This window comes from Elgaria multicarinata, chromosome 1 (assembly GCF_023053635.1).
Source record: "Elgaria multicarinata webbii isolate HBS135686 ecotype San Diego chromosome 1, rElgMul1.1.pri, whole genome shotgun sequence".
NCBI lineage: Eukaryota > Metazoa > Chordata > Lepidosauria > Squamata > Anguidae > Elgaria > Elgaria multicarinata.
In genome coordinates, this window is record NC_086171.1 from 156,796,856 (window position 1) to 156,808,137 (window position 11,282).

The following is an 11,282-nucleotide window of genomic DNA, read 5'->3' on the forward strand; positions in this document are numbered from 1 at the left end:
ACATTCTCTCTCTTACGTCAGTGCCAGACAGCAGCTTCCTCACCACATTTCCGATTTCTCTTAAAAGGCAGCCTTATTTTTTATTTTTTTATTTTTTTATTACATTTCTATACCGCCCAATAGCCGGAGCTTTTGCTAGAGCCCAACTTTGGCTTGCATCACAGTAACCAGGTCCTTGTTTCCAGAACAGCGAGTAGCTTGCATACCACTAGGTCATGTTTGGAAAAGGTATCCCTTGCAAAGATGCCATCTGCGCATCTACTAACAAAGCCAGGTCTAGAAGAATGCCCTCACCATAAGCAACATAAATCTGATTCTTTAGGGCAGTGGTGGGCAACTAGTGGCCTTCTCTATGTTTTGGCTTATGACTCCCAGCATCCCTCATCATTGCCTATGCTGGCTAAGACTTATGGGAGTTGTAGGCCAAAATATCTGAAGGGCCACAAGACAGCCTTATAAATAATTCCACGAAAGTTACTAGCCTGCCAAAAAAAATTTTAACCTGCAAAAAGGATAGTAGCCTACAGTTCCATGCTGGCTGTAGAGGAGACAAATTCCATCCTCTTAAGCAGGGTAGAAAAAATAATATGCTTTCTATCAAGCAGACTGGTGGAGGATGGATGGAACAATTTGTCCCCATTCCACCAGCCCACTGCATTGCCATACTGGTTGTGAAAGAAGAGACTTTCGTTCCTCCATGACTCGCATGCAAACCAACCAGACTGGCTGAGGAGAGATGGAGTGATAGGTACTTCCTCCACCAGCCTACCCACTTCCCTACATGGAATTCCATGGATTCTTGTCACCTATGGAAACCAGGTGAGCTGTTACATACAAGGATGTATTATTATTATTATTATTATTATTATTATTATTATTATTATTATTATTTCTATACCACCCCAACAGCTGAAGTTCTCTGATCAGTTCAGAAGAATTCACAAATAATACAAACCAAAACATTATACAACATTGCATAATGTAATATTATAATAAAACATAGTCTGAAACCTTTTAATATATAAAATTTAAATCCATTTAAACAGTTAAATATGATTTCAATAAAGAATTTCAATGATAGACCTGTTCAAGATAGCTGATGAAAGTGACTACTAACTCAGCCATTAGGTAAATCCTTTCCCCTCAATCCATCCTCATTTGGAGTACTTATGTGTAAGGAAAGGAAAGGAACCTCTCATGCAAGCACTTGAGTCATTACTGACTCCTAGAGGGCCGCCTGCTTTCGCTGACGTTTTCTTGCAGACTTTGTAGCGGAGTGGTTTGCCATTGCCTTCCCCAGTCGCAGTTACCTTTCCCTCAGCTAGCTGGATACTCATTTTACCGACCTCGGAAGGATGGAAGGCTGAGTCGACCTGAGCCGGCTGCCTGAGAACCAGCTTCCGCTGGGATCAAACTCAGGCCGTGGGGAGAGTTTCGGCTGCAGTAACTGCCACTTACCACTCTGTGTAAGAAGTATACATAAAAAGAATACTCATGTACAACACATGAGTAGAAGGAGTACTTGTGTATAACACAGGATTGCTGTGATGCAATGTTAACCTCATTGCAGGACTGTTGCAAGGAGATTTGCCAGATAATATGGGAAGCACTTAACTCCTCTCCTTTATATTCCCATACACATTTGGGGTAGTTTCCTTTATTTGTTTAAATTCCCACAAACAAAGCACTATTCTGTTGTCTTATGCATTTTAGGCTTCAAAGGTCTATGTACCAGTCAAAGTAGTAACATTGTTCTTTACAATAATACCTTAGCAACAAACAATAATCCTAAATACATCACTTCCTAAATACTCCTGGCCATGGTCATCGCTACAGGCAGTTCTGTGTGTGCTGGCAAAATGAGGGCAAGCTTGAACAGAGTGGAGGCTGCCAGAGCTTGATTTCAGAAACAATCAATGAATTGTATGGCCCGATAAATCACTGTTAGGACAATACTTCCTCTGTCCTTTTAAACCACCCTCAAAACCAGGATCCCTTTCAGGTCTGAGTCTGTTTGACTACCATAAAAACAAAACAGATCACCATACCCCTTTCTCTTCCTGATATGCCCCAAGAAGGCACTGCTTAGTGATTCCCTCCTTATTATTATTATTATTATTATTATTATTACTATTATTATTTATTTATTTATTTATTTATTTATATAGCACCATCAATGTACATGGTGCCTTCTCACTCTCTCAGCCAATCAGCTCACATACACAAATCCACCATTCTATCGTCTTCTCATATTATTTTCTTATATTATTTTCAGCCTATCTGACATTTTCGTCATCTATCAAATAGGTTTCTTGCGGGGGGTGTTTTAGTGTGCAATTCGGAAAAAATATGTGCTGTTGGAAAAATATATGTGCAGTTGGAAATCTGATAATGTACAGTTGAAAAAAGTGGTGAAAAAAATAAGAGACATGTTATGTGTATGTGTTTATTAAGAACTCAACAATAGACTAAGTCAGGGTTGGCATGTAACTCAAATTGTATAAGGGTAGAATGTGCTCAGTTCTCAGAAAGCAAATGCCCAAACCATTTAAACAAAAACCTAAACCCTTTTTCTTTTTGGACAGAACCTCCTGTTCTTCACCTTCATCTTTGGGCAGGTAATGCTTTGTCGCTGCTTTGTAAATACCCCTAAAGTACTCCTGTTTTTATGCTTTAGGCCTGTCTTGTACCCTATGTTCTTTCTTCTGCAGCCAATGCCACATTGGTCTGGGGTCCCAGTCGGACAGTGGTGACATGTTTGTCGTTCAAGCAGGGGGAAGCCTGGAAAATTGTCCTCTAGCAACACTCTCTTTGAACTAGGGGTTGTATGTCTGTAACCTGCTCTAAAGCCTAAACTTTTCTTTAAATCAGAATTCCTTGGATTTACGCAAACAGGAGGGAGGTATATTGTTTACAGATCCAGTCCATTTTTTTTGTAGTAGCTGTTGAGGCCAGACAGACACTGGTGTTGCTCCAGCCTCAAGCAATCACACACACAAGCTAGACCAGGCCAGAGAGCCATGATGGAATCTGGCAGCAGCCGGCCTTGTACATAACATTCCAGCTTCATAATAAATAAGTTTGCTGTACCTCAACTCTTTCCTGGGTGGTTCCTGAATACCATAGATTTTACAGAAGGAGGATCCATCCCCTCTGGCCCTCTCTCCCTTTGGGGCAATCTACCAAACACACAGCTCTGAGGCTTGTATTGGGATAAGCAAACAAAAGAAATTAACAGCTAACACAACTTATTTTGTGGCCCTACCAATAACGGGCTCAAGTTAAAGGAAGCCAGATTCCAGATGGACATCAGGAAAACTTCCTGACTGTTAGAACAGTACGACAATGGAATCAGTTACCTAGGGAGGTTGTGGGCTCTCCCACACTGGAGGCATTCAAGAGGCAGCTGGACGACTATCTGTCAGGGATGCTTTAGGGTGGATTCCTGGATTGAGCAGGGGGTTGGACTCGATGGCCTTGTAGGCCCCTTCCAATTCTGCTATTCTATGATTCTCACTTTACCTATATCAGAGTCCTCCCGAGTCACTCTTTCCAGAGACTGAAGCTGCCCCTGGAGGTCAGAGAACTTAACTGAACCCATCTTAATTGCCTCTTTGCTATAGGAGGTCAGAAAAAATGGAGATTCATCAACGTTTTTCTGTCTCCGTCTTCCTGTTTGCTCAGGAAGTGACTCAAAAGCCATTCCCATGTCATTGGTCCTGAGAGAAGCTTCTCTCTTGCAAACAAACTAAGTAGCTTCCCTTAACTGCTGTGCTTCCATGTAAACAGGCTAACCACTTCACTCCCACGAAATTCCATAGGATTGTAGTGTTCGCTTGAAAGGGTTCCCCTGAGGTGAGGTTTGGGAGTTAAGCAGTTACAGTGTCCAAATAGGAGTCATTAAATCATGTAGTGGGATAGAAAGCCATCATCATTGTTCAAACCACGTTGTAAAGTGTCTGGTTTCTGGATAATTCCAATTCAGCCGGTTCTTGTTGGATTCTCCATCTGTAGTGTACTTGCTGTAATGCGGTGGTTTTCAAATCAGCAATCGTTTGCCCTGAAAGGTTGAAGTGTTCAACCACAGGATTCTGGGTTCTGCTTTGTCTTATGATTTGTGTCCATTTATTCTTCTTGTGCAGAGGTTGACTTGTTTGTCCTATGTAAACTGCAGAGGGACATTACTGGCATATGATGGCATATACTACATTGGAGGATGCAGGTGAAAGAGCCCTTAATGGTGTGACTGATGTTGGGTCCTGTGACAGATGCGGGGGTCAGAGTTGGCACTTGGGTCTATTGCATGGTCTGGTCCCTCTGTTTATGTTTCTGTCCTGTGTACTGTTGCAGGTTAGCATCCGCTTGTGAGAGGGAAGTGTCTGTGCTGAAGATGGGTTGGAGTTCACTGATGATCCGTTGCAGTGGTTTTCAATTGGGGGATATAGGTGACAACCAGTGGTGTACTTCTCTTGGTCTGTTATTCTTCCTGGGTTATCTGTATTGCCCTGTCAATCTGTCTTTAAGTTTAAGGTGCTACTAGTGTTAGTGATAATCTGTCCAGTCATGAAAGAGAAATAATGTGTTTGGCTTGGGCGGGGGTGAGGGGGAGATGTCTGACACGGCATTTGTGCAGTTGGAAAATTTGCTTTAAACCCCCCCTGGTTTCTTGTAAAACCGCCACATCAGTGTTAAGCTCTTTTAACTTAGAAAGCACCCTCTTCTGCTTATTTAAATTCCACAACCCCTTGATATTCCATGAAATCACATTGAACATCGAAATAGAAAGGGGGAAGCCCCACATTATAATAATAATAATACATTTCTTACCCGCCTCTCCTTCTGGATCGAGGCGGGAAACAACATAGAATACAAAACTATTATAAAATACATAAAACTGATTAGAACATATAAAAACATTATTAAAATAACAGCCAGACATCTTAAAATTCAACTGTAAGGCCAGCCGGAAGAAATCAGTTTTTATAGTTTCTTTATATTCAGAAAGACTGTTGAGTTGGCAAATCTCTCCCGGCAGGCCATTCCACAGTCTGGGAGTGAAAGAAGAAAAGGTCCTCTGGGTAACAGATCTTACCAGTTTTACAGAAGCTACCTACTTTGAAATAACGTAATATATAAACTATTAATATACATTTCAGTACAACTTTTTCAAACAAAAAAATATTTATTATGTTAAATCTTACAAAACTCTTAAGGTTAGAAAACACACACCAGATAATCCAAATAATGCCAATATCCCACACCAACCAGCCACCCTTACCTCCCAAATATACTGAAAATGTAAAACAAAGCAAAACAAAAACAGCATATCAAGAAAGAACTTTTTGCTTTCTGGTAGAGACAGCAAAACAATCCCCTCGCCCTGCCCCCACTGAATTTTTAGATACAAACACAAATAAATACACAACTGAAAAATAAAAAAACAAAAAACAAATTGGTATTTTGAGAAATGTTTTTATCTGCCTATAAACCTAAATTAAGTACATTAAATGCATATAATCTATAAGTAAATATTAAAAGTATACAAAACTATATGAAGGTATATAAAGGAAAATTAAGAGAGAGGTACAAAGCAAGAGTGAGAGAAGAAAGACTTTCCATACCGAGGCAACTGCAATAGCCCATCTGCAGCTCAATTCTGCAAAACATCAAACGGACTCCCACTCCAAGTCGATGATGGGTTCTATAGCCCTTCGACGTCATGCTTGGCTGAGGTCAGCCAACTTGACAAATGAGACGAAGACTAGAATAGAAAGTCTGCCTTTTGACGGAGAGGGGCTATTCAACAATAAGACCGACGAGTCCTTAGATTCGATATATAAGGCTCGCACAACCGCCAAAAAGATGGGTTTCTCACAACCCCAACCACAATTTAAGCAAAGGCGCTGGACTAGACAACCGTACCAGCAGATCCAACAGCGCCCTCAGTTTGACAAGCATACTCCAAAACAACAACAACAGATGCAGAGAAAGAGACCTTACCAAGGTCGATACCAGCAAAGCAGACATCAGCCGGATTTCTCAAAGAGGCAGCGGCTTTGACTTCTCCGTACCAGGCCTACTACCCTTTACAGACCGTCTAGCACCCAAGTACCATCAATGGGAGTTCATAACATCCGACTCCTGGGTGCTCACTATCATCAAGACGGGTTACGCCATCGAATTCGATGCCCTTCCTTTCTCTTCGGGAGTGAAGATAACAGCACCATCCCCTCCTCTGCTGCTCGAGGTACAGACCTTACTATCGAAGGGAGCCATCTCTCCCGTACCTACAGAGGAACTCAACCAGGGATTTTTCTCCCGTTACTTCACGGTCCCGAAGAGAGATGGAGGTCTTCGACCGATCTTGGACTTAAGACAACTGAACAAATACATCACCCCAAGGAAGTTTCGTATGACAACAGTCACTTCTATCCTCCAACTGTTGCATACAGGGGTTTGGTTTGCGGTAGTAGACCTGAAGGATGCGTATTTCCACATCGCCATCAGGAAGTCGCATCGAACTTACCTACGGTTCTCCATCGGCGTCGAGCAGTTCCAATTCAACGTCCTCCCTTTCGGCCTCGCGACGGCACCGAGGGTCTTCACGAAGGTGATGGCTGTCGTGTGTGCCCACCTGCGAAAGAAGGAAATACATGTTTACCCTTACATAGACGACTGGCTCCTGGTTGCGGAGGACAGTCACACGCTCCAGGAGAATATAGCCACGACTCTAGAACTTTTAGAATCCCTTGGCCTGTGGGTCAATCAGGAAAAATCTATTCTGACTCCTCAGCGGACGATAGACTTCATAGGAGTGACTCTGTCGTCTCGAGATGGAAGAGCTTACCTCCCGTTAGCGAGGGCAAAAACACTTCGAGACCTAATTCTCGATGTCGAAACCCAAGCAAGACCTTCGGCATGGACAATCCAACGATTGCTGGGTTTGATGGCGGCGACTACCGCTGTCATCAGATTCGCCCGATTGCGAATGAGGATTCTTCAAGGGTGGTTCTTGAAGACTTTCGATCTTCGACGCAACGCTCGCAGGACTTACCTTTCGATACCGAGTCAGGTTCGGGCGTCGTTGAGATGGTGGCTTTCGATGGGAAACCTCCTGGAAGGGATTCCTTTTCAGCAAGAAGCACCATCGCTTACCATCACGACAGATGCTTCTCTCGATGGATGGGGAGCTCACTGCAATTCGCTCACCGTCCAAGGTCGATGGTCCCCTCGGCAGAAGGGGGATCATATCAATCACCTGGAACTCTTGGCTGTGGAAAATGCTTTGAAAGCGTTTGCCCAGATCATCGAGGGCAAAGACGTTCTGATTGCAACAGACAACACCACTGTTGTCTGCTACATAAACAGGCAAGGGGGAACGAGGTCATACCCCTTAACCCGCTCTGCACTCAGGATTTGGAACTGGTGCATAAAAAGACAGACTTACCTGACTGCGATCCACGTAGCCGGGAAGGAGAACATCGTAGCGGACTCCCTAAGCAGGTCTTTCCATATCGACCACGAATGGGAGCTCGATACCAAAGTAAGAAACAACCTCTTTCGGTATTGGGGCGATCCGGGGCGATCGATGTCTTTGCCACTGCAGAAAACGCAGTCTGTACCAACTTCTGCAGCAGAGCAGGAAGCGGAAGGAACTTGCTAGGAGACGCTTTCGCAAGAACGTGGACGGGGGGACTATTATACATCTTCCCACCTTTCCCACTCCTGACAAAAGTCGTGGCCAAGATAAGAACAGACGGCACAGACTGTATTCTGATCGCGCCGTGGTGGCCTCGACAACCATGGTTCCCTCATGCTCTTCGACTGTCGAGAAGGGACTACATCGAGCTACCATCGATACCGAACCTTCTGTCTCGACACCAAGGCAGAGTTCGACACCCAGACCTCTCGACACTCAAGATGACGGCATGGAGAATAGTACCATAACCTCCGGTATCGAACAATTAACGGTACACAGTATTTTGACTGCATCGAGGAAACCTTCGACAAGGAAATCGTATGCTGCTAAATGGCAGAGGTTTTCTAAGTTTGCACTGCAAATGAATCACATCGCTGAGGCTTGTCCCGTCTCTGTGATTCTAGAATACCTGCTCTCACTGTTCCAAGGCGGTTTAGGACTTTCGTCCATCAGGGTCCATTTGGCTGCCATCACTGCCTTTCATGAAGGCGTAGAAGGATTCTCGCCTTTCTCTCATCCTACATCCAAGGAATTTTTAAAGGGTTTGAAAAATACCATACCGACTATTAGAAACATCGTACTGGCGTGGAGCCTGTCGGTTGTGCTCCATGCACTGATGAGTAAACCCTTTGAGCCTATGGCCACAACAGACTTAAGACTCTTGACTTTCAAGACTGTGTTCTTGGTTGCCATAACTTCAGCAAGGCGTGCAGGGGAGCTTAAAGCTCTAAGAATAGATGCGCCTTATACGATTTTTCACAATGACAAGGTTGTGTTGCGTACAGACCCATCTTTTTTACCAAAGGTTGTGACGCCTTTTCACTTGGCTCAGGACATTATTTTGCCAGCCTTTTTTCCAAACCCCACAACGCCTGCAGACACTGCTCTCCACATGCTGGACGTTAGAAGAGCTCTCTCTTTTTATAGAGCTAGAACTGAAGGATTTAGAAAATCCAAACAATTGTTTGTATGTTATGGTGAGCCTTATAAAGGACTCCCGGTGTCATGCCAGCGATTGTCACGCTGGATAGTAGAGACAATTGAACTTGCCTACTCTATCTCTAAACTAGAAATAGATCGACCTGTGACAGCTCACTCAACCAGAGCGATGTCGACGTCGGTGGCCTTCAGCAGGGGTGTTCCACTTCAGGACGTTTGTAAGGCTGCGACTTGGTCCACCCCTTCTACATTTGTCAAGCATTATAGCTTAGACACTCGATCCAGACATGACTGTTCATTTGGAAGGGCGGTGCTCTCGGAAGTGTTGAAATAGTACACCAACCCACCTCCAAAGGTATGTGAGCTTGTTACTCGCCCATATGTGTGATGCATAGAGACCACGATGAAGAAATGCAGGTTGCTTACCTGTAACTGTAGTTCTTCGAGTGGTCATCTATGCATTCACACAACCCACCCACCATCCCCTCTTGGTGGTGTGATATTTAATAATGACATAATAGACTATAGATTTATTTTATCTTCTTTAATAAATTACACTCATGTTTATGGGGGCACAATGTCGGACTCCTGTAAACTGAGGGAAGGGCGGGAACCCCGTGGACATGCGCGATAGCGTGGGGGAGGGGTTCCCGCCCAAAAGCGTTTCCCTAAGCTATTGGAGATTCCGGTCTGGTCTCTGCGCAGGCGCAAAGCCCATATGTGTGAATGCATAGATGACCACTCGAAGAACTACAGTTACAGGTAAGCAACCTGCATTTCTTTGACAGTGTCAATAAACTTATAGAATAAGGATGTTCTAGTTGGTGCTATGTGCCTGGACTTGACAAAGTCCCTTGCCAAAGACTTCTCAGCAACAGTCATTTTATAAAAGGGTTAGTCCTATGGAACTACACTGTATTTCCACAGGGATCTATGTTGGAACTGATGTTCTTTTATTTCTTAATAAATGATCTGGAGTCTGGGATGAGCAGAGGGTAGCTAAGTTTTTAGATAGCACACAATTACTCAAAATTAATAAAAAAACGCAAGTAGACTACAAAGAGACTGGGAGCCTTTCTACACAAAGTTTTTATTGTGTACTCCTGATTGCTTATTCACAGTAGTTTGAGGGTCTTTTATATGATGTGATCACCATCCAGGGTCTTTCCCATTTTTTGCAACCGTTATCACTTTTTTGCCTATTGAGGAAAGTCTGCTGTTATTTTGCACAAATCCACTATATCACAATGCCATCTAGTGGCTGTATAATGAAGCAGAGAAAAAAGCACACATTCACAATGCCCTTTTCCAGAGGGTAGCCCTGATAGCCTGTAGCAGAAAAAATTGTTATCATAGAATAGTAGAGTTGGAAGGGGCCTATAAGGCCATCAAGTCCAACCCCCTGCTCAATGCAGGAATGTATATTACTATAGTAGGTGTGTGCCTTTGTCACTCGTTGGTTGCTATCATGGAATCCACCTTAAAGCAGCCCTGACAGATGTTGTCCAGCTGCCTCTTGAAGGCCTCTAGTGTGGGAGAGCCCACAACCTTCCTAGGTAACTGATTCCATTGTCGTACTGCTCTAACAATCAGGAAGTTTTTCCTAATGTTCAGCTGGAATCTGGCTTCCTGTAATTTGAGCCTGTTATTCTGTGTCCTGCACTCTGGGATGATCGAGAAGAGATCCTGGCCCTCCTCTGTGTGACCTTTTAAGTATTTGAAGAGTGCTATCATGTCTCTCAATCTTCTCTTCTCCAGGCTAAACATGCCCAATTCTTTCAGTCTCTCCTCATAGGACTTTGTTTCCGGACCGCTGATCATCCTAGTTGCCCTCCTCTGAACACGCTCCAGTTTGTCTGCGTCGTTCTTGAATTGTGGAGCCCAGAACTGGACGCAATACTCTAGATGAGGCCTAACCAGGGCCAAATAGAGAGGAACCAGTACTTCACGCGGTTTGGAAGCTATACTTCTATTAATGCAGCCCAAAATAGCATTTGCCTTTCTTGCAGCCATTTCGCACTGTTGGTTCATATTCAGCTTGTGATCTATGGATGAGGGACTTTGGCAGGAGCTACACATTGGCGTGCAGACAGGGGGTTCAGGGGGTTCAGCTGAACCTCCTAATCCGCCGCCGTCGCCATGTTTGCCCTGCCTACGCCATAGCAGAGGCTGCAAAGGCCATTTCAGGAAGCCCAGAAATGAGGGCCTCTCTAGGCACTTCCAGGGCTTGTCTGCACTTCTTCTGGGTCGTCGCTATGGCGATGACCCAGGAGGAGCCTGAATCACTGAGCAGCAGTGCCTAGACAGGCCTCTCCAGGCTCTCCCTGGGCTCCTAGAGGCTTCTCCTTGGGCAGCAAAATGGCACCGGCCGTGCAAAGGCCTGGATCAGCACATGAGATGGGCTGGTTGGAAGGGCTTGTTTCTGGAGCCCCCGCCCCAACTTGAATGTTAATTCCTGAATCAGAGGAGAATCAGAGGAAAAAATCCCCTCCTTCTCCCTTTGCCTTGGAACAGGTAGTATTTGTGTTTCCGCCCTTCTTTCCTTCTCTCCACAAATGCCAATAACTTGACCAGGAGAAGCAAGGATAAACCATCTGCCTTTATTTTACTTTTTTTTTTTTTACTATCCTGTAGTAAACATGTA